At 44.1% G+C, this 24,793-nt stretch overlaps 1 long non-coding RNA gene across 1 annotated transcript; it reads right to left on the bottom strand.

The window, feature by feature from the left end:
* Positions 1–10,179: 10,179 nt before the first annotated feature.
* LOC308586635 lies at positions 10,180–16,241 on the bottom strand. The gene is made up of 2 exons (XR_014007986.1): positions 16,082–16,241; positions 10,180–10,411 (listed from the first exon to the last, which is right to left on the bottom strand). It is a non-coding gene; the product is annotated as an uncharacterized lncRNA (long non-coding RNA).
* Positions 16,242–24,793: the final 8,552 nt, after the last annotated feature.

Here is a 24,793-nt window from a genome sequence, read left to right as displayed (position 1 = left end):
CTGCATTGCATTGCGGTCCTTTCCAACTCTACAGTTCTATGATTCTATTATATTAAATGGTTTTATATGGTCTTGTATTTGGAATTGGATTGCATTTTATATACCGTATTTTTCGCACCCTAACACTCACTTTTTTCCTCCTAAAAAGTAAGGGGAAATGTCTGTGCGTGTTATGGAGGGAATGCCTACGGGTGGCATGCCTACGGATTTTCCTCCTCTAAAAACTACGTGTGTGTTATGGTCTGGTGCATGTTATAGAGCGAAAAATACGGTATTTTGCGAGTCAGGATCTTGTAGAACTCCATCCGAAATGGAAACAGAAACAGAAGTTGTCACATTTTGCATGTTTGTCAGAGGTCAAGATCAGAAATCCGGCAAGTGAATCCAAGCAGTTTTCTCAATTTTTAGTTTCAGTTTTTTAAACAAATTGCATTTTCTGCATTGCTTTTGACATTTGCCTTCCATTGAAATGCACCAGCTTTATTTTCATAGTTAACTACATGATTAATTATAGTAGTTTTGACCATAGTGGGTAGCAAGGCTCAAGCAGAGGATGAACTGCAGTAAAAGAGAAACAGCACTGATTGCTCCAGACACAGGACAGCATGGAAACTGCTGCCTCCTTACATCCCTAAATTATGAGCCACTTTTTAGAGGAGCAAGTGGATTACAAATCCAATCCAATAAGTAAACAAATAAGACCTGTGTCAGTCCCAGACTTTTGTCCTCAATCCTTTGCAAAGTTCAGTTTCATGAGAAGGGGTTTTGTGATGAATCGCAAGGAATGTGCTTGGGCTAGGAGCAGAGACTATAGAATCCATTCAGGACAGTATCCTGCAGTCCGGAATTCCGTGGGTGAGAAAGTATAATTTTACATGGATTAACTATTCCCTGTGCTGTCTTCGGAGGATCTCTCCCGTCATTTGTCTCATCTCTGGCGTTTACACCACCATTAGTCTCTGCGAAAAGAAACTCTGCACTTCTTTTGTTCCCACAAAAGCAACAAATGGGGTCACCGATAGGAAATGCCAAAAGCCATCGTTCATCAGCTTGTTTTTTTAATATGAAAAATTGATCACACTACCCTTTGCTAAAGGGAGGAGGACAAAGACAAATGATGTAGTCTGAAATCAAAAATACACAGCAGACCAAACTTTATGGTGTGCACATGGAAGCTGTACATAGATTGGCTTTGTAATATCTTCTTTTTAAAAGATGGCGTGAACGGCCCAAATTGTGGGTGTCATATTTGAGGCAAACCTCATTATCTGCAAGCTGTTTCTGATTAATCTTTCATTTCGTTTTCACTCTAGCCCCACCCCACAGGTCGTTCTTCTATAATTTGGCCCTTTCCCAAACGAAAATAATGTGGAAAGATTTTTTAAAAAACAAAATAATGGATTCCCTGTGGTCGCTGCCCTGTGGTCTTCTTGTTCTTCCTGTTTCTTCTCATTATGATAGAGAGGGAGGCTTTGGAACCTGTTTTGTATTTGCGTTTCTTTCAAATCTCATTTTTAATGGCACCTGCCATTATGACATGACTAGAGGGTAGACCAGACAAGTGAGGAGGCATTAGGCAGCCTTTGGTACGGAGACCTATCAGAAAGAGGTCCAGGCGCACTGATGCTTCCCACTGTCTGAGAGACACTGACCTATACAGACTTGAAGCTCCCAGATCTGCTTTCCGTCAAGTTTGACGCTACTGAGTTACATTGTCTACACACCATGCATTTAAAGGTACATTCTACCCACACAAAGAACACTGGGATCTATAGTTTACCCCTCACATAGCTACAATTCTCAGCATCCTTAAAAAACTACATTTCCCAAGTCAAAATAAAAAAAATCCTTCCAGTAGCACCTTAAAGACCAACTTAGTTAGTTCTTGGTATGAGCTTTCGTGTGCATGCACACTTCTTCAGATACACATCTGAATGTATCTGAAGAAGTGTGCATGCACACGAAAGCTCATACCAAGAACTAACTTAGTTGGTCTTTAAGGTGCTACTGGAAGGAATTTTTTTATTTTGACTATGGCAGACCAACACGGCTACCTATCTGCAACTACATTTCCCAAGGTTCTTTGGGGGGGGGTTGCTTTAAATGCATGATGTGTACACAGCCTCATGTGAATCATTGGCCTGACTCATTCTTAACAAAGAGTTCTTTATATTGTTACGAAAGTTGGGTTCCCCCTGCTCTCTCTGCCAAGTGGGTAGCAAAAGTCCGTGGGGTTTCCGGCACTCACACAGGGTCTGTGTTCCTTTGGAGAACTGAGACATGGTGGAGACTGCCATAGCTTTAAGAAATAGTGTTTATTCACCTATTTACACACCTTCGGCCTGCATGGAGGCGTTAGTTTGCATTTCTTGGTGCAGAAAGTATTGATCTGATGTGTAGAGATCTTCCCTATTCTAATTAGTCCAAGAGGGTTCCGGAAGCTTCTCTGTGTGAAAGAAACAAGCAGAAGGTTCATGATGTTTGGGTTATTCCTTCAGAGAAGCTGAGTACAGCTGGTTTAAACTGCTTCTTTTATCTCTTCTGTCAAGGTCATGCTGACTATAAAAGTAAGGCCAAAAGGAGCCTGGGATTCACTTTCTCTTTCTATCTCTTTTCCTTCTGGTGTGGTGTTCTGTACATAGTATGCTTAGTGTTAAGGTTTAGACTTATTATAAGTTATTGTAAGTTTAAGTTAAGTCTGCTGCAACTGGGTTTCTTATGAACAGTGCCAATCCTGTTTGTATTGGATTTGTGACCATTTTGCTCATTTGCCTTTAGAAGCAGTAAAGCTCTGCTGGATGAAATACAATTGCCGCTGGTCTATTTTGGGGGGAATCTTGCAACGTGTTTACTCTGCTAACTATACATTGGAGTTCTGCTCTGGATCAATAATAAGTAGAATTCCATGACAGGAGGTAGTCCAGATCTTACAGCATGGTCATCTCAAGATGGGCTTGTCCTGCACAGCAGTGCAGCCCTGGAATTCAAGGCATCTCTCCCAGTCAGCCTTCAGCCAGCCTGCCCAAGATGGATCCCAGTCTTTTCTCTTCCTTTCTTCTACCCAGAAACCCTTTCCCAAACCCTCTTTCCCTGTCACCTCACACCCAGTTACCATGGCAACCTTCAAACCCTCCCCCCCATTTATTAATTCCTAGGGTTTAGGGAGGCTTCCCCCCAAATCTGTAACAATATCCATACTGCAGATGGCTCTCACTAGTGCAGTGGCAATTCATGATGCGGTGCAGACACTCTTCATGACAATCCCATAGCCATGCCCCTTCTACAACAAAAAATGATTTTTGATCAACGCAGACATTATGATTTCAATACAAACCAATTTTTACTCTCGGGTCTCCTCCTGTTTTTCCAGCCAAGTGGACAGTTGAGAACAGCCAAGGTTTAGCCACTACTATGTGTCATCAAGGTGACTTTATTCAGTCTAAAATATAATGATGGAATTGCAGAGTTGGAAGGGACCACAAGGGTCATCTAGTCCAACCCCCTTGAATGCAGGAATCTTTTGCCGAACGTGGGACTCAAACCCACAACCCTGAGATTTAGTGCCTTGTGTCCTACCAACCAAGCTATCCAGTTAGAAGTGGAAATTTATCTCCTAGTGTAACTTACCTCTTCCTCTGGTTAACTTACTTGGCAGGTTTCTCTTTGAGGGGGGAAAACCCACACAATTTATTTGGCCAGCAGAAGATGGCAAAATTGTGCCCCAGGAGATGGCACCCTTGTCCCTACGGTGAAATAAGTGGCACCACATTATTCTGGACTTCCCCATCTCCACTACACCACTGAACACACTAGCTCAGAGCTAGGGCAATATGTGCAGATTTGTAAACCGTAGGACAACGCTTGCATTTTATCCGACTTGAGTGCAGTCTTCCTCTTCTGTTTTGCTATCTATGCAAAAATTTACTCCTCCAGCCAGCAACTGCGCGCAAAGAGAAAGTGCAGACTTGTGAAGGAATAATTCTTTCCCCTCATACGTGAGGAACATGTTAAGGACATCTCTGCTGCAGGGAGGGGGAGGGGGAGAGCAAAAAGTTAAGGAAATAAATTTGTTTCCCAGTTGTTATCATGAGACCTGACAGCCTTAACTTTACCACACTCTGAAACTGTTGTAAACCTGATGATGCAGAGAAAGTACAGTGGTACCTCAGGTTACAGACACTTCAGGTTACAGACTCCGCTAACCCAGAAATATTACCTCGGGTTAAGAACTTTGCTTCAGGATGAGAACAGAAATTGCGCGGCGGAGCAGCAGCAGCAGCAGCAGCAGCAGCGGGAGGCCCCATTAGCTAAAGTGGTACCTCAGATTAAGAATGGTTTCAGGTTAAGAATGGACCTCCAGAACGAACTAAGTTCTTAACCCGAGGTACCACTGTACAGTGGAACCTCGGGTTGTGAACGTGATATGTGCAGGAGGCACGTTCACAACCCGCAGCGTTCGCAACCCGCAGTGCCGCGTCTGCGCATGCACGGGTTGCAATTCGGCGCTTATGCGCAAAGCGCAATTTAGTGTTCCTGCGCATGCACGAGCGCCAAAACCCGGAAGTAACCTGTTCCGGTACTTCTGGGTTCAGCGTGGTGCGCAACCTGAAAACAGGTAACCTGAAGCGTCTGTAACTCGAGGTACCACTATATACTTCAGAGTCAAGGAATTGGGGGAAATTCTCTTCCAGCTTAGTCACTTAGGGCTCATCCAGACTTCCTTTTGTGCTGTGTTTTAAGGCATAGATCTGCGCTTTAAAGCTCCATGTCCAAGTACTTTTTCTCCCCTGTCACTTTCCCCACAAAAATCCCTGCATTCCAGGGGGTTGGACTAGATGACCCTTGAAGTCCCTTATAACTCTACAGTTCTAGGATTCTATGAAAACTTTACCACTGAATTGGACAAACAGCAATCTGAGGAAAACCCAAAGCATGAAGTGAAGTCTTTACAAAGGTTTTCAGCGGCCAACCCACACCTGTCTAGACACGCAGTGGAAAATAGAGCACCCCTCAACATTCAGGACTGGATAGCTGACTTGCAGACCAGGCCTATATATTCTCCCTTGGAATTAACTTCCAGTAAACCATTGCATAAGCAATCCTAATTCTGCTGAGGGTGAGTAAACCTGTCTGAAGACGGTAGGAATCATATCCGAGTAAACATGCACCGTGCATTGCAGTAGTGAATTGAGAACAAGCAATGTCTAATAAACATGGTGAAGCTTGGAAACATTTTGGCTTCCTTTTTGGAATGATTTGTTTTGCAGAGTAGACTCCTCCCTTATATTAGGTCTTCCACTAATATAAATAATGAGTAAATACCAATACATTAATGAAGGAAAGCATATGGAAGGCTTCATTGATTTTATGTTGCTTTCAGAAAGCTCAGCAAAACAATCAATAGATTACACCAGGGGTAGGCAACCTAAGACCCGTGGGCCAGATGTGGCCCAATTGCCTTTTCAATCCGCGGATGGTCCGGGAATCAGCATGTTTTTACATGAGTAGAACATGTCCTTTTATTTAAAATGCATCTCTGGGTTATTTGTGGGGCATAGGAATTTGTTCATTCCCCCCCCCAAAAAAATATAGTCTGGCCCACCACATGGTCTGAGGGACAGTGGACCTGCCCATGGCTGGAAAAGGTTGCTGACCCCTGGATTACACACACACACACACACACACACACACACACACACACACACAAGCAGTTAACCATTTGGGGGGGAAGAAGTGAATCTGGCAGATTTTGTTGTGTGTGGTTTTCTGTGACACCAAGCATCCACCTTCAGATTTTTTAAAGAAGAAACAAAAGAGACATAGCCCTACACAAAGACGTAGACTTCAATGAGCCTCAGGCCTCTTGCTCCTCCTCTGTAGGGTCGCTACCTGACCCTTTTAATAGGGGACTGTCCCTTATTTCAAGGGGAAATGCTGCATCCCTTAAGGCAGAGGCATAATTACGGGGGCAGGGTGCACTGGGCGGCATTTACCACAGGGCGCCACACTGCAGGCTCCACACTGCCCGAAACAGCCTTAAGGGATACAGTTTGTCCCTTATTTCTGCCTTGCTTTCTTTTCCCCAGGGATGTGGGTGGCGCTGTGGGTTAAACCACAGAGCCTAGGACTTGCAGATCAGAAGGTTGGCAGTTCGAATCCCTGCGACGGGGTGAGCTCCCGTTGCTCGGTCCCTGCTCCTGCCAACCTAGTAGTTTGAAAGCATGCAAAGTGCAAGTAGATAAATAGGTACCGCTCCGGCGGGAAGGTGAACGGTATTTCCATGCGCTTCTCTAGTTCGCCAGAAGCGGCTTAGTCATGCTGGCCACATGACCCGGAAGCTGTACGCTGGCTCCCTCGGCCAATAAAGTGAGATGAGCGCCGCAACCCCAGAGTCAGCCACGACTGGACCTAATGGTCAGGGGTCCTTTACCTTCTTCTCCCCACCTCCTCCTCCACCTCGCGAGGCCCCAGACACCACCTCCGGGGTTTGGGGACACAACTTCTAGGTCTTCACGAAGCACTGGAAGCCATGTCCTGAGGCCTCCAAGGTGGCCTCTGAGGCCTTGTGGGTCCCCTGACATGACTTTCAGGGCTCCCAGGCACCGCTACATCATGCACACTGCTGGGCACCCATAATCTGGGGCCCACGTTGGCACCTCTGATGATGTATGTGTGTGTGTGTGGCATTAGCAGCTGCACAGAAAGGGATGTTGGAGGCAAAGCTCTGTGAGGAAAAGAAACAGATTTTGTTGCTATCTTCACCCCTCTTTCTTTTTTGACTGGGTTTTCTATGTTTACCATTCTTCTGACAAGCAGAAGCCCAGCAGGTGGGGAGGATGTGAGTCATGGAAACTAATGTGCATTGCTAACTTAGATCTGTACATTTCATTGGGTCTCCTCTATGAGTACGACCAGCACTGGAAACAACTCCTTGTAATGGATTGCTTTGAAGTCATTTCTGCACTGGGTAAAGTAATTTTTAGCCCCCCAGTTCCCCCTTCCCGACTTGAGCCAAGTTTTGCCCAACCCTACTCCTCTGGCACAGCCACAAGTAGGAGTTTAGGAAGAGCCCTGCTGGATCAAGACAAAAGAAGCCTATCTAGATGCTCACAAGCTGGACAATAGCTCTTTCCAGCAACTGGAAATCAGAGGGATACTGCCTTTGATAAGGAACCTTGTGCAGCTGAAGTACTAGTAGCCATTGATAGTATTGTCCTCCATTAATTTGGAAGGTATCCCTTTCCATTTCAGATTAAACTACTCAGCTTGCCCTGCTGCCTTGAACAGGACAAACTGTGGTTATTCCTAACTACGGTTTCTTCAGGCTAGCCAACTTCAAACCATTGTTTATAAAGATGGCTTGTTTCAACAAGCCCCAGTTTATCTACAGGTTCAGGGTTTGGGCAACACAAGAAACTGCAGTTAATATTCTAAAGCATAAGCTTCCAAATCCTACCCACTTCTTAGAGGAGAAAAGAGCGTGTGAGCCTGAGGGTCGCTGAGGTTCATTCTCATAATGCTAAATTGCGATTTAGCGTTACATCCAAACGTAGCTGAATAGCGCTGAAGGAAATCTCCCCGTGTGTATATTGTTAAAGGTGCTCGAATAATCTTCTGCAACGTATCTGGAAAGCCCCCTGTTTTCTCATATAACCTGCAGTCTGCAAAATGTGAGGCCTACGTTTGCAACTGTTACTAGGAGTGAAATCCTTTATGTGACCCAAGGGAGATGTGAAATGCAAGCTCTCTTCCATGGTATCCCAGTGTAAGCCATGCCAGCAGCTCCAGTATAATGTTTTCCAATATTTTTTTATGATCTCATGTTTAGATTATATTTGTTCTGCTGGAAAGGTGTGAGGTCTGAGTGATTCCTTTGGGAAGGGGGAGTGGGGGAGACACCAGGTTGTCCCCAAGGTTGAGGGGGCCTGGATTCTTTGCAACAAAGATTGAGGGGGTCAAAGACACATCAGCCCCCTAAAATTGGCATGCCAGGCAGGGGTAGCAGGATTTAGCTATATCTGGGGCAAGGATGAGACAAAATCAATGTCTCCAGCTGATGTGCTAAGATCTTGGCCCAAACAATAAGATAACAGGATCTCGGTCAAGGATTGAAGAGTTTGAACCAAAATTATTCAGTTCTCCCCTCCATCAAACTATTGTGAATCATGGACACAGAAGCAACCCAAGCTGCTCTGAGTCATGACTTTCTGGCGTCTACAGCAGGATTCAGCTAAGTTGTTGTGTGTGCAGAATGAGGTCTGCTCGCACACCAGGACTTTCCCCTCCCCTCGCACACCACCACACTCCCCCTAAATCTGCCCTGGAGAGTTTAGGGGAAACCCAGAATGTGTTCAGACATAAGACAATTGCACACTCAAGCCTGTTCAACATTCCTCTGCATATCAAAGCCTTTTTCTACCTTAAGAAGCCATTGCCTACAACTGACAAAATGACTGCCCAAGTGCTCTACACCTGCAAATTCTGTTTCCTTTGATATGCCGCAGCATGCATGTGCTGCTGGGCTGTCAACCATCAAACACAAGGTTCTTATCAGGTCCTTCAAAGTCCTTACTATGGGCTGCCCAACTCAATGCAGATGATCAAACATTGGCATTTACCAGTGAGTATTGTTTTTAGACAATACTCTTTTTGTTTTCTAGACAAACCTAGACAGCATCTTAAAAAGTAGAGACATCACCTTGCCAACAAAGGTATAGTAAAAGCTATGGTTTTCCCAGTAGTGATGTATGGAAGTGAGAGCTGGACCATAAAGAAGGCTGATCGCCGAAGAATTGATGCTTTTGAATTATGGTGCTGAAGGAGACTCTTGAGAGTCCCATGGACTGCAAGAAGAACAAACCTATCCATTCTTAAGGAAATCAGCCCTGAGTGCTCACTGGAAGGACAGATCCTGAAGCTGAGGCTCCAATACTTTGACCACCTCATGAGAAGAGAAGACTCCCTGGAAAAGACCCTGATTTTGGGAAAGATGGAGGGCACAAGGAGAAGGGGAAGACAGAGGACGAGATGGTTGGATAGTGTTCTTGAAGCTACCAGCATGAGTTTGACCAAACTGCAGCAGGCAGTGGAAGACAGAAGTGCCTGGCGTGCTCTGGTCCATGGGGTCACAAATTGTCGGACACGACTAAACGACTAAACAACAACAACAAATTGTTTTTAGAAAGCAACTTCTGGTCCTGCTACCAGCTGCACGGGGGCTTTGACCCAGCACCCCTTTGGGAGCATAATGCTGCTACTTCGCAGGAGGGAATTACATAGGTGAGATCAAACAATATTTTCTCTGGCTAACAGAGAGACAGCTTGCTAAGTCATCAATTCCCATCCAGAGTTGTTATCTTGTATCTGTATCCCAACTCAATCTTATTCTCACAACAACACTGTGAGGCAGGCTAGCCTGAGAGAATACGAGTTGCCCAAAGTCACCCACTGACCTTCCATGGGTGAACATCAAGGGGACAAAAACCCAGATCTATAAATCCTCATATTTATAGTCTAAATACTACACCACCCTAGGAACAAATCTCAAACTCTGAAACAGGTGTTATATAAACAGGTATTATACTTATTAAGTGAGTGTAATGGAGGGGGGTATAGAGAGGAACCATTTGTAGGCTTGCCATACATCAGGAAAATTCCTGACATGTCCTGGTTTTCAGGTGTAAAAATGGCACGGGGGGGGGGGGTTGCTGAATCGGCAAAACATCAGGGAAACCCGGATGTAAGGCGACACGATGGAAAAAGCAGTAGAAACAGCTCCAGAAGCTCAAAAACTTTGCGGGTGTCAGAAATTTTACTTTTTGACCCTAACCATTTGGAGTTATTGGATAGGGGGGTGGGGCTCTTCCCCATCCAAGGAAAGTACTTTTGGACTTTGCAACAAAACCATCCAATCTGTTGCATATCAAAAAGGCATTTGTTTGTGCAATAAGGAATTCTCCCCACCCACCCGAGAGAGAAAGTTTTTGCATGGAAGCAACAAAACCTAACTTCACAATGCACATAATATACAAGGCTTCAAGTTGGATTAAGTGTACCCCACGGTTGAAAAACAAGCTTTTAGATTATTATTTTTTTAAGTGCATGCACACACAATACGTTAACAGTATTCGCTCCATGAACTCCAGGTTTCCACCCTCAATCTAATCCTGCTGTCACAGCTCATGATCTCCTGTTTTATTGAACGTCGTGATAAGCACACATCATTTATCTGCTGAAGTGGCATGCCGTCTTCATAGGCCCAGGGGCGGGGTGTGGGGAGGCAGAATCGCAGTCTGGTGACTGGTCTGCCCAGCTATTTCAGGGAAACCTTATGCATGTCTACTCTGAAGGAAGTCCAACGAGGCTTACTCCTGGGTGAGCAGGGATAGGATTGTGGCTTAAATCAGTTTGCCTGTGGGATGAAGCAAACAAAAGCCACATAACATGAGAACAGCAGAGAAGAGCAGGAACTCAAAAGCTAAAAGGCAAATATGGGTTAGAGACACTTCCACCTAGCGCTTGGTTTCTCGAAGTTATTGTGGTTTATGAAATGAACTTGTGTTCAGATTTTAAGCCTCCTAGCCAGCCTCCATGTCCCTTCTGTACAGTATCCATCGCAGTGTTGGCATCAAACCAGGAATTTCACAATGAGGTTACAAAATAGTGGTTGAGCTTATTCCAAGCTTCTTCTTCTTTGAAACCCACCCATCCACCACCCACACAACTCTGCGCCCAGCCAAATTATGCAAATAGTATAGGTTTTTGTTGTTGTTGTTTTGCATAGTTTATCCTGGGGGGACGGGACAAGGAGCTACACATGATATTGAAACCACCCTCTTTCTGGCTTCTGACATTTCATCAGGGGCTGCCTACAAGTTTTCATGAGCATTTCATAAAATGTAAGGGCTAGAAACTTGCTCTTTATACATTAAAGCTGATTGTTGCTTTTAAATCTAAGCTTTTAACTACAATAATGGGATGATAATTCTAAAACTTTTTTTTTTAAAATGAACATGAAAGACAGTGAAAACACAGGTATTATAAAACAGGGGTCAAGACCAGGGGGCTAAAGGAGGTTAAGAGGGATTATTTTGACATTTTGACCTGCTTGTTTAATTTCTTTTGTTTGCTTGTTCGTAGGGTTATTGAAAAGTAGGTCCATTGTTTCTTTGAAGAAACCAGAGCTGCTTGCAAAAAAAAAAAGTAAATGCAACAAAATAAACAAAAAGTAAAAGGGGACACAGAGCATCCCCACAGCAGAAAAGCATCATTAGTGCAGCATTTGCGTATCAATATAATAGAACTGCAGAGATGAAAGAGACTCTTGAGTGTCATTTAGCCCAACCCCCTGAGGGTCACCTCATCCAACACACACCTGTTTGTACGCATAATGCTTCTAAGGATGTTCCATTGCAATGGAGCATGGTAAGTAGCAGCAGCGGAAGCCCTGTGCTATCCCCAAATACCTGCTGGACCTTAGAGGTGAAAAATGCTTAACAATAAAGAGTATAAATTACTACTATTACTAATAATAATTTACATACACCATGACTGCCAAAATGGCATCTAAGTAGGTACAAAACAGACTATGAAAAATATGTTGTTGTTTAGTAGTTTAGTCGTGTCTGACTTTTCGTGACCCCATGGACCAGAGCACGCCAGGCCCTCCTGTCTTCCACTGCCTCCCGCAACTTGGTCAAATTCATGCTGGTAGCTTCGAGAACACTGTCCAACCATCACGTCCTCTGTCGTCCCCTTCTCCTTGTGCCCTCAATCTTTCCCAACATCAGGGTCTTTCCTTCAGAATGGATAGGTCTGATCTTCTTGCAGTCCATGGGACTCTCAAGAGTCTCCTCCAGCACCAGAATTCAAAAGCATCAATTCTTCGGCGACCAGCCTTCTTTATGGTCCAGCTCTCACTTCCATACATCACTACTGGGAAAACCATAGCTTTAACTATGCGGACCTTTTTTGGCAAGGTGATGTCTCTGCTTTTTAAGATGCATGACTAGGTTTGTCATTGATGAAAAATTTAGCCGCAATAAAACAAATCCACCAAAACATTAAAATGCACACAGTTAAAATGTGCAGCAAAACAGGCATATGGAGAAAAACAACATGACAAGCAAAAACAGCAATTAAAACAGGAGGTTCAAGTCTGGAGATCAGCGGAAAGCTGGTCTAAACAGGTGTGTCTTCAAGAGCTGGCAGAATGCCAATATTGATGGGACCTCTCATTTTTTTTGCAGGGTGAAATGTATTATTATTACTATTATCTAGTGCTTTTTTCGGGGGGGGGACAAAGGGGGACGCATACCCCTAAACATTTTGTGAATCTAAGTTTGGCCTCATTGAGGGGCGTTATTTCAATATGAGTAGGAAAATTAGAGTACCTCTAAACATTTTTTTTAGAAAAAAAGCACTGCTGTTATCAATAGTTCATCACAGTTTACAAAACCTCTCAACCTGACTTACAAAATATTAAAGCACAGAACAACTTAAACGTTTAAAATTCATAGCACAGAATAAAACATAGGAGTAATAAAAGTGTTAATCCATCAACAAGAACTGCAGATAACATGTGACTGGCAAGATGAATAAAGAATAACAACTATGACTACACCTACACAAGTAAAAGGTGGAAATTGTTGCTCTGTGAGGGGAATAGGGATCGCCTAACAACTCTCAGCACCCTTAAGAAACTATAGTTCCCAAGATCCTTTGGGGAAGCCATGGCTATTTAATGTAGTATAATAATGCTTTAAATTTATAGTTCAGGTGGGGCCTTAGTTGGCTATAACCCAAATTTTAGCACTTTCCGTTTTATAAATTAACTAGACCCCTCCTAAATTCACCTAAATGAATTCTGGCTTGCTGGTTACTCCAAGTTAATTCTGTCTCTGTTTAATTCTGTCTTTGTATGTGTGTTTTCTGGGAAGGGCAGGGAGAAAAAACATAAGTGGATCACAAGGAGGAGGAGGGTGAACCAAGGCACTTTAATATCAAAAGTTCTATAAAAACAAAACCCTGAAGTGTTTAATTTCTTTAAATGGATAGGAAGATGTTGCCAAGTTTCAAGGGCAATTAAAGCTAATGCAAGATAAGACCGCAAGGATGAAACATAATTATATGCTTTAGAAAGGCTTAGGCTCATTTTAAATGAAGTGGCCTTAGGGAGATTTTTCCTACAGAGTTTGGAAGCAGCCTCCCAAGTCTGGAGCTGGTTGCCAATAGTTACTTTTGAACATGTAAGTGTGACAGGAGGTTCCAGCAAAATGCCCAGCCAGCTCCGTGGAAAGGTGCCATCAGACGTTGACAAATCATTAGGCTCTCATTTCACAGTTTTGAGATATATTTCCCTTAATCTCTTAATAGGGAACCCGTGAAATGCATAATAGATTGCATGCGCTGCTAAATTCTCTGTAGGGATGAGACACTCTTCTTTGCTGAGGTTCAGAGCCCTGAACGTGCAGCAGCAAGATGCTAGCATAACTGTTCTGTATGCAATTGCTCATTCAAGGCAGCCGTTACATTTTGCAAAGGTTCACAATTTCGTGAGTTTTGAAATCTGGATTTTGACATCAACTTTAGATATTAGAATTTGGAGATTTGGCCACAGTGTTTAAAACTGATGGCTTTTATTGGTCTAGAGCACAACCCTATATACAAGGTGTGGCCAGAAAGTTCTGTAAATGGAAACAGAAATCAGACAGCAAGAAATATTCAAACATACAATCGGCATCAGAAACCCACAAAATGCTCACAATTGTGTATGGTGATGAAGCTGTAACTCAAAAGATAGTGTATGAGTAGTTTAAGCATTTCCGTGAAGGGCGGCAAACCACTGAAGATGACCCTCAATCTGGCAGACCGTTGACGAGCAGAACAGTGGCAAATGTCAACAGAGTTCGTGAATTATGGGTGCGGGATGAGCGTTTGTCCATCCGAATGATGGCGGAAGAATTGCATATCCTGCGTGAAATTGTTACTGAGGTTACTGAGTTGTCCCACCCTTCATATTCTCCCAATCTGGCCCCACCAGATTTGTTTCTTTTTCCAAAACTGAAATCTGCACTTGAAAGGGCACAGATTTTACAACATTTCACACGTCCAAGCTGCTGCGATGAGGGAACTGAAAGCAGTACGAGAAGAGGACTTCTCCAGAAGTTTCCAACAGTTCTACAAACATTGTCAACTGTGAATTGTATCAGAGGGGGCCTACTTTGGAGGTCTGTAAGGTATGTATGTTCAAATAGTTCTCGCTGTCCGATTTCTGTGACCATTCACCGAACTTTCCAGTCACACCTTGTAGATAGATGCCTGATCTCAGAAGGTCCCAGATAAGTGTGACTATGATTGAAGCTTAAATGAGTTACTGAAGCACAGGTGAAATTTATTAGAAGTCTTGCAGCAGATACCGCCACCATGGAGGCTCATCTATTAGGGAAAATGGGGGACTGCCTCACCAAACTTGGTCTGCTCTTTAACAGGCGCCACCTGCCTGACTGCTTACTTACAACCAGTCCAGGGGCCAGCAGCACCACTTGTCAGCTTTCTCCTTTTAGTCTTAGTGTTGCCCTTGTAGGACTCAGCAGGGAGGAGGATGGGGACCAAACCAGAACAAGTAGTCTCCGCCTGTCATTGGCTCTAGCGCCACCTACTGTTAAGCTCCCTTCCTTCCGCCCTACCAGTCTCAATGGGCACCAGTGGCCACTGTACTGTCATATACTGTTACTTCATATCTATAGCCAATTATTGGGAACAACCGTCAGATACTGTTGCATCTGAACTGTTATTATTGGGTACTCAAATGCTGATCTGAAGAACAGATGTTCATGAAATAGCCTTACAGTCACAGGATAGTGAGCATGAGATCTTGTGGAGGAGAATGTTGTCGGTGTCTGTCTGTCTCGAGAGACAACGGAGTCCTCCTCCATTGATTGAGAAAATGAGGAAGAGGAGAACCATATACGCCACTTTGAGCTCCTTGGAAGAGAAAGGTGGCCCATAGACACAATAAAAATAACATAATGTGACTACCGTTATGCCGTGTGCTTTGTCTGTGAGTTACCCAATATATATATTGATATAGCATGAATTAGCCCCATATTGTGCCAATCTAGACATGACTTCAGCACCCTTGTGTGAAACGACTGAAAATAGCCTCTTTGTTCACAAAGGGGGAAAGGATCCGCAACAAATGGCAGAATATTATGTAACGACCTCCTGGTGAATCCCTGTCTCTGTTTTTAGAGCTATGAAAACAAACTCGGAGACGGGACTCATTCCAGTCTCTGTAGGAACCTGACAGGTGCCATTAGCAATAAGGTCAACTGCGATAAAAGCTACGCTTTCAATACACTTGAAATAAAAAGGCAGCTCAAAATATTGGCCAAACGGAATGGCCTGTGGGGACGTTCAGCTCTGCATTTTGAGGAAACTGTGAAACAACTCCATAAAAGGACAGGCCTTGCTGAGTGAAGGTTTGCTGGGAACTGACCACAAGAAGAGCCTTTTGGATCAGACCAAATGGCCTATCTAGTTTAGCATCCTTTCATCACAGTTGTTGAAGTAAGAATAGCAAAAAAGCAGCTAGGAAGCTCAAACCATATATATGACTGACGCTCTTCTTTGGAAATTAAACCAATGTCCATCCTTTAATGTTCAAAAACTTTACAGTGGTACCTCAGGTTACATATGCTTCAGGTTACATACGCTTCAGGTTACAGCTAACCCAGAAATAGTACCTCGGGTTAAGAACTTTGCTTCAGGGTGAGAACAGAAATCGTGCAGCGGCAGCAGGAGGCCCCATTAGCTAAAGTGGTGCTTCAGGTTAAGAACAGTTTCAGGTTAAGAACGGACCTCCAGAATGAATTAAGTACTTAACCCGAGGTACCACTGTAGAAACTTATGGCTATAGATAATATTTACAGTCACATTCTTCTCCAAGCATGGGCTTATAGTCTCTTCTTCTAACTTACAAACAACTGTATTTTCTCCTCCTCCCAGAACTAGGTACTTAGCCTTCTGCATCTCAGTTAGGCCATGCCTTACAGCTCCTTTGAGAGATGTCCACATTTACCTTCTTCTGCAGCTTTGCTCTCGTTCTTCCAAGCAGAGAAGAAGCACTCCAACACTCGATTCAACTTAGCAGTGTTCACAGTGGATCCTGAAACACAGCCATCATCTTGCTTTGCATAAAACGGAGTCTCTCCTTCACCTCCCATGTGACCAACATTAGCCAATCACATTAGAACTACTAGAGAACGCTCTAGAATTCAGTTACCAGCCAATCAAATTTAAACACATAGTAACGCATGCAAGTATTTTACAATTTCAGTGAATTAAATTACTATACTTAACAACAGTGACCAAGCAGATGCCTATCGGAAGCCTGCAAACAGGACCTGAGCACAAATCCAGATTTAGTTTCCTTCTGCTGATTTCAGGATGTTGATGATGCTAGTGGTGGCTTTATTGCATTCGTAGATGGACCTTCAACAAAAGTTCCCTGACATGTTTGAAAGGCAAGGACCGTGTTCCAAAGGCATGCAGGCTTTCCGCACACACACACACACAAATAGCTGAGCAAAAATAATAATTCTACAATACTGTATTACATATGATTTCTGTCTCTCATATGAATTTTAAGGCAGATGATAGGCAGTGAATAGGACATGCCTTATTCCCGTCATATGTCCCCTGTCCCCAGACAAATGTCCCTTGTTCCCCTGTCAGGGAAGCTATACGCACCTTTAACCTTACCTTTAATGCTTTGGGTTTGGTTGAGTTTACTGATCCCTCCTCAATTCACAAAATACACCTGTAATACCACCACCTAGGGATATTGCACTTGTGTACAAATACCTCCCCACAATATAAATGTTCACTGAGGCCCAATCCTACCTTCGTTGCCACTAGCATTTACTTAGCAGTGTCATTCATCGCATGTGTCTTTCATGAAAGGTGTTTTGTGCATGTATTTCATACTTGGGTATTACTTCCTGCCAGGCTTAGGTAGACCCCTGGGTTAGCCACTGTTCTTATGCCAGTTGATATTTTTGCTGCTGAAGTTTCAATGCATGCTGCTCTGATTAATAGCTTAGGATACCCCCTAAACTACCTAAGATGTAGATAAATATTGGATCATATTATGTATAGTAAAGACTGATAAACCGGAATGATTCTTTAGCAGTTCAGTTAGACAATCGTCTGTTGAATTTGCAAGTCTTTGGGGATGAGATGTGCTAGACACATACAGAGAGATTGTCGACAAAGATAAATATAAACAAATATGAAATAAATGCTTTACTTTATTATTTCAATTTGTACACCACTTCCCCACATATATGTACCCAAAGACAGTACACAAGAGCAAAAATACGCATCATTACAATGCTCATTCATTTTGAAACATAATATGACAATCCAAATAGACATTGTAGGATTTTTCATTAATTATAAAATGAACTATAAATCATTAAAACACATGGTGGAGGGGGGAACTAAGTTCGCTGGCTGTCTTATTCTTATTGCTAATTGCTTCTCTTTTATAAAAATGTTGAGATGAATTTGAAAAGCAGTAGTGTGCAAGTATACTTGTGATGGGAGGCAGGCACTTCTGGCCTGAGTAGCTGCCTCTGTACTAACCCCTGGTGGGTTCCTGCAAACACACTGACTTGTAGCAAAGGAACAGTTGATTTATTGGCAAAGATAAACAGGGAAACTTGAAGCCACTTGAGGGTAGGAGCACAAAAGAATTGGGTTAAAAGTGCAACAGCCCAAGCTTCTGTATTTACCAGTTCCACAATAGGCCTCCACAGATTCAGCATGTTTTATTTATGTAAGGAATTTTATAAGCTGCATAATATTGTGTTTATGTCTGTCCATGCGTACCTAAAATACAGAGAATATCAACAGAATTTAAAAACAAGTAGACATTACTTAATGGATAGATTGCTTCAGTGTGCTGTGCATGGGGCTGCCTTTGAAGAGAGTTTGGAAACTACTGTCTAGTGCCGCAAGGAGCAACTAGATTGTTAACTGGAACAAGATGGCATGAACATATAAAACCTGTTCTTGCCCAACTTCACTGGTTGCCAAATTGTTTCTGGTAGGGTTGCCATATTTCAAAAAGTAAAAACCAGGACATCCTGGAAGTTGTTGAGCTGTCAATTCTGCCTTTGAAAACCCGGTAATGTCCAGGAAAATCCGGGCGTGTGACAGCCCTATTTCTGGGCTCTATTCAAAGTGCTGGTTTTGATATTTAAAGAACACAAGCAGACTAGTATCCTCTTCTCGCAGAAGTCAACCACATGCCCAAGGGAAGAGCAAACACAGCATCACAATCCCCTTCCTGCATTTTCTAAAACTAGCAACTGCAATAGAGTCGCAGCTCCTCTTTAAGGCTCAGCCTGAGGTGTAGTGATTAAGAGCGGTGGACTCGTAATCTGGTGAACTGGGTTCGATTCCCCACTCGTCCACACGCAGCTGCTGGGTGACCTTGGGCCAGTCACACTTCTTTGAAGTCTCTCAGCCCCACTCACCTCACAGAGTGTTTGTTGTGGGGGAGGAAGGGGAAAAGGAGATTGTTAGCAGCTTTGAGACTCCCTAGGGTAGTGATAAAGCGGGATATCAAATCCAAACTGCTGCTGGAGCAACATCTGAGCTCTGCTCTTACCAAGGCTCCAGCCTGAGTCTTGCCTGGAGCTGTCCAAGGTACTATTTCAGCTTTTTCTGACCTCAGTACTCCTGAGGCCTTTGCTCAAAACAGAAGAGAGGGTCACTGATCTACCTCAGAATGGAGAAGCTTCATGTATGTCCATAGAGGCCCTAGCATATGTTTGGCATGCAGAAAGTCCTGGATCTAGTCTCCTGTGGCCACTTGTACATCACCAGAAGGAACATTATCATCATCATAATCCTCCTCCTCCTCCTCATTATTATTGAAGAGGGGAAGGCAAGGGGATATTATATATGCTAATTTATATGCATAGACACAAAAAAGATTGATAAATAGCATTGCGATCCATCTCACCATAGTCTGTGACCAGGTGGCCACTGGGTATCTGCTCAGTCTGGTGCCCAGGTACTAACTGTTGATGGGGCAATTTCAAAAGGCTCCTCCTGCTGTCCCTTCTGATGGTTCATTGTCGTTAAACCAGACTTGGACTGGAGAGCCATTCAAGCGAATGGCAGCAGTGAGGAACTTCCATCCCTTAGCTTGATCATTCACACAAGGCCTCCCCGCTTAGCCTGTGAGGCCATTTTGACCGAGCAATGCCCACATTTCAGTTATGGGGCAGGTAAAGACTTGAGTTTGCTGGGCAACTCAGGATCTCCCCTTGCCACCCCTACAGATTTTGTGCCCCTAAAAAGGTAAAGGACCCCCGGATGGTTAAGTCCAGTCAAAGTCCAGACTATGGGGTTGCAGTGCTCATCTCGCTTCAGGCTGAGGGAGCCGGTGATTGTCCACATACAGCTTTCCAGGTCATGTGGCCAGCATGATAAAACCGCTTCTGGCACAATGGGACACTGTGACAGAAGCCAGAGCACACGGAAACACTGTTTAACTTCCCGCCGGAGAGGTACCTATTTATCTACTTGCACTGGTGTGCTTTCGAACTGCTAGGTTGGCAGGAGCTGGGACAGAGCAATGGGAGTTCACCCCATCATGGGGATTCGAACCATTGACCTTCTGATCGGCAAGCCCTAGGCTCTGTGGTTTAGAGCACTGCCCCCATCAGGGGTGTGGCAGCAGGGCATCCGTGGAGGTAGGACATGTTCATCATAGCTAGTAGGCTTTTATAGTGTTGTCCTCCATGGATTTGTCTAATCGTCTTTCAAAGCCATCCAAGTTGGTGGCCATTGCTGCCTCCCATGGGAGCGACTTTCATAGTTTAACTAGGTCCGGTGTGGAGGTGTGAGCAACAATCCATATCTATCCTGTCATTTCGTATGAAATACTGCGTTCTGATGCCTTTCCACCTTCGATCTCAATTGAGAAAAAGAACGACCCGGCTGCGTTTTTAAGCTGACAATGTGTTCACAGTCCCAGAATCTTCAATAACTTCACCACCCCGGTACAATCAGCCTGGAGTTTTACAGCTGCTATGATGACAGGAAAGAGCAAAGTCTCCGCGAGGTCACCCTACTTCTTTGAAGCCAACACCTCGGGTAAATATTTGAGGTGGATAACCAGGAGCCAAGGGAACAATGGAAACATTATAGTTAAGAAATTGTAGAAGTTACAAGGTTGTGATTTATGTGCTGTGGAGTAAATAAATATTCCGTTCTTATTAATGCTAATGGGAGTTAAGTGGCTAATTCTCTGCACATTCTGCTGAGGATTTACCTCCCTGCCTTTTATAGAAGGAAATAATTTATAGCCTCCTTATGTCAGAGTCTAAGAAAGGCAAAGAGCTCAGAACAAGACTATTTACTGCATTTGAAAACACACGCATGAGACCATTAAAAAAAATATAATAAAAAGAACTGTTCCCTGGAAGGAAGGAAATTTTAGATGAGCACCAAATTGAATTAATCTTTCTGAAATTCAGATTTATATCCTGCCAGGCTATCAGGTTGTGATGGTTTTTATATGCAAGGTAAACATTAGGTATGTAGCCAGAGCCAGAAGGGGTTGGCGGGGCCATTGGACATGGTCGAAACTCACCTTTCGTTTTTCAGCAGGTGGAGGGAAGCTTTGGCCTTCCAAATGTTGCTGAGATTCTTTCAACACCAGGCCATTGGCCATGGGAGTTGTAGTTCAGCAAAATCTGGAGGGCTAAAGGTTCCCAATCCATGCATTTTTGGCATTCATTCAGCCCAGAACCCAAAGTTTAAGTCTTCCCATCTCTTTTTAAAAAAACATTCAAGAAAGTGGGCCGTTCTCAAGTTTGGAGAACTCTGTAGCACAGTTACCTGCTTCACTTTGATATAGAAAAAGGGGGTGGTTGGCTTTTGATGCCCAACCCCCCCCCCAAAGGACTGAGTCCGCTAAGTCCATGATCGATCAGAGATGAATGGATGGAGAAAGGATGCAACAAAAGCAAGGCAGAACTTTATTTTTCTGTTGCAACAGAGTTCCCTCCCCTCCGAGCAAGGAGGCAAAAGAGACCCAGAACCACAAAGAAACATCTCTTTTTAAGGGTTTTCATTTTGGCGTGGAGAAGAAGGATATCCCCTCAGTGGCGGAGCTTCATGCTTCGGCACTGGGGGGTGGAGAGCAGGCGCGCGCCCTGGGGTCGGGGTGCCCAGCGCAGGCAGGGGGGCAGCTGCGATGGCACTCTGCCAGGATCGCGCTGCTGGGGTTGGTGCGCTCCCCACACACTCCTCTTCCTCCGCCAGTGCGTCCCCTCTCTACAAACGGTTAGAAATTACATCACACAGAAGGTGGGGTTACTGTGGCTCAGGCAGGCCAAGGTGTGATATTCCTGAGAATTTAGCAAGTTTTACATAGTTCCTGACAAAGTTTACACAAAACATTAGCATTGGGTAAGACAATCAGGATGGCCGTAAGACATCTCTCAATGTAGAGCTTCTGGGCAAACAATGACAATTAATACAAAGGAGATTCATAGATATAGGAAGGGAATCCCTTCAGGAACTTTCCCTGATTGCTGTCTGCCTACGTGTTCTCAGGCAAGGGGGATTAAGGAGGCAGAGGAAATATTGAGAGTCTCTAGGAGAGCCGAGATGGTTTTTGGATTGCTTTCCTGTACTATTTTAGACACGTGGTTTATATACTTAGGTATGTGTGTTTACCTTGTGCAATTACCAACATTCATTCTATATTTGAGACCTTATAATTCCTATAACAACTTCATTTAGCAGGGACACTTTTTAATTTTATTTTCCAGCACCTTTACAAATCTGTTTTCTATGCCATTTAGCCTGTTTTACTCCATTTTTTCCCCTTGTCTGCTTTCTGAATTCTAGCTATGTCAAATTTTGCTGGTTTTTATTGCTGTTGAATTTTTGACTTGTTTTATTTTGTGTTCGAAAGCAGACCTGGCAGCTTTTTTTGTTAGTGAGGGGCCTGTAAATGCTGGAAGTGAAATGGAAGAAATTAAATATCTTGCAAACCAGAAAAGAAATAATGATGTGCTATACCAAACACACACACACACAAAGACTCTGAGGGTGGGAAAAAGGAGCAGGCAGACTCTCTCTCACTTTAAGTGCATTTTGTTGCAGTCTATTGCAATATGAATATTCCCCAGGGTGTGCAGTAAAGAAAACTAGAACGGATTGTGCTTCTATAGTTTCTTTATTATTGCATTACTATCCCTCTTACCAACCCTGCTAAGCCCTAAGCCGATCCCTTGAAGTAGCTAACTTTATAATAGAGAGAAAATAAAATTGTGTTTAGGAAGTTATTTCAATAATTTAAAGTTATAAACTTCAGAGGCGACTTCAGAAGCTCTCAGCCTTCTCAGAAATGTTCTTTAAACCCAAGTCGTGCCTAGGTACGCGGGTTTATTTGCCACAGTGTGTGCTCAGGATTGCAGCTCTAGCTTTCTTTAAAGGCACAGAAACCCCTTTCAAAGCTGAAGCTGGCAGTCGTAGGAACGCTGTGTTCACCCAAGACAAGCTCTGGTCCCTGATGTGTTCCGTTTTCCGTTGGTGTGCAAAAAGAATAATGTTTTCTTTTTAAAGGGGAGGGGGGGGAGAGAAGGAAGAAACAGAAAAGGCCTGCGTCGCCTATTTGAGAAGTTATTTACTGTCTAGTAAACCCATTTTTTTATAGGCATTCGCTTTCAAACACTGTGAGTGACACACATGCTGTATATCAGTCATTATCTGATACTGGAAGCTTTCGCCTCAGTTCCCAGGCGCCTTTTGGAAGCTGCCAAGGAATTCAGCACGACAGAGCTTGGAACTTTATGGCTTCTCCCTGCCGCCCCCCCCCTTTCCACAGCCTGTGCTAATAATGAAGAGGAGAGGGCAAATGTGTTTAAACACTCTTTCTCAAACTGATAGGCTCCTGGCCATTAAAGGAACAGATCCCACCGCAGCCTTATTCCACGCACATGGAACCCAGCTTTGAACATGAGGCCAACTTCTGAAGATCTTCGCGCTTCCCTCATGAGATCCCTGCAGGAAAAAAATACAAGCAGATCTACACAGAGAATAACAAAAAGAGAGAAACGAAGAGAAGAGAAAAAGAGAAAGAAGAATGCAAGAGCCTCTCACAAATGTATCTTAACTTTTGTCCCATACAGAAAAAGATGTGGTATCCCCGCCTCTCACATCAGGAGATCTCCCCTTCCCTGTCTCCCACCCAGGGTCCTTCAGACTTCCCATCCCCTTCATCTGCATGCAATTCTTACGCAAATACAGTAAGAAAGAATAGAGGAGCAGGTGGCATAGGGACCCAGGAAGCTTACCTTATACTGTCAGGCCATGAGTATATCTAGCCCTAAACCCTATACAGTGGTACCTCTGGTTGAGAACGTGATCCATTCTGGAGGCCCGCTCGCAACATGAAAAGAGTGAAACCTCAAGCGCCGCATCTGCGCAAGTGCGCGGTGCGATTTGGTGCTTGTGCACATGCGCGAAGCACGATTTAGCACTTCTGCGCATGCGCAAGTACAAGCGGCGAAACCTGGAAGTAACCCTTTCCGGTACTTCCGGGTCGCTGCGGGACGTAACCTGAAAGAATGTAACATGAAGCAAACGTAACATGAGGTATGACTGTAAATTAATAAATGATAGGATTTTGATTATTTGGAGTATTGAGGGGAAGATTGCAGGCCAGTGGAAAAGAACAGGCTATGTTTCCTTTTCCTCACCTAGGATAGATAGAGGCATTAACATGACAAAAGGTGTTGCTGGACCATCTGAGAGGAATCCTTTGGCCTGGCGAGACAGGCGTTTCCAAGGTGATGGTGTGTGTGTGTTTGAGCTGACAAGAAAAGAGAGTTTTTGAGCAAGGGGCTCTGGGAAGAAGAAGGCAAAATAAAGACTGGGGTCCATCTTGGGCAGGTTGGCCGCAAGCTGCCTGGGAGAGATGCCTTGGACCCCAGGGCTGCCCTGCTGTGGGGGACAAGCCCCTCTTGAAATGACCGTGCTGTAAGATCTGGACTCCCTCCATGCAGACCGAAGGTGTAAGTGCACCTATAAACCATGTTTCTTAAGACATAAACTATGTTTCTAAAAGCTATGACAGTCTCCGCCGCGTCTCAGTTCTCCAAAGGACAACAGACCCTGGGTGAGTGCCTGGAACCCCATGGGCTCTTGCCACCGCTCTACAGAGAGAGAGGGAGAGGCACCCAGGTTCTGCAACAGTCTTGTCTACACTGACTGGCAGTGACTGTCCAGGGCTTCAAGTAGGGATCTTTCCCTGTTGTACCTGGAGATAATGGGGACTGAACCTGAGACATCCTGCAAGGCAAATCATCACCACCAACAACAGCAGAAGGGCCTTTCTGAGTAAGGTCAAAGGTCCATTAGTCCAGCATCCTGTTCTTATAGTGGCCAACTGGTAGAGCATGAGACTCTTAATCTCGGGACTGTGGGTTCAAGCACCACATTGGGCAAAAGTTTCCTGCATTTCAGGGGTTGGAGTAGATGACCCTCGTGGTCCCTTCCAATTCTACAATTCTATTATAATAATAATAATAACAATAATAATAATGGGATGGGATGATGAGCTGCTTGTGCGTAAAATCGTAGTCCCTCAGAGTTTGTTCAAGTCCACAAACCTCTGTCTGTGACGGAGCCCTTCAGACATGGCTGCTCTAGTCACTTGCAGATTCCGACAGTGGCTGCTTTCGGAATCGCTTCCAAC

The sequence above is a fragment of the Podarcis bocagei genome, assembly GCF_964188305.1.
Source record: "Podarcis bocagei genome assembly, chromosome: 5".
Taxonomy (NCBI): Eukaryota; Metazoa; Chordata; class Lepidosauria; order Squamata; family Lacertidae; genus Podarcis; species Podarcis bocagei.
Note: the sequence above shows the minus strand (reverse complement) of the source record. Positions and strands in the feature narration are given on the sequence as shown.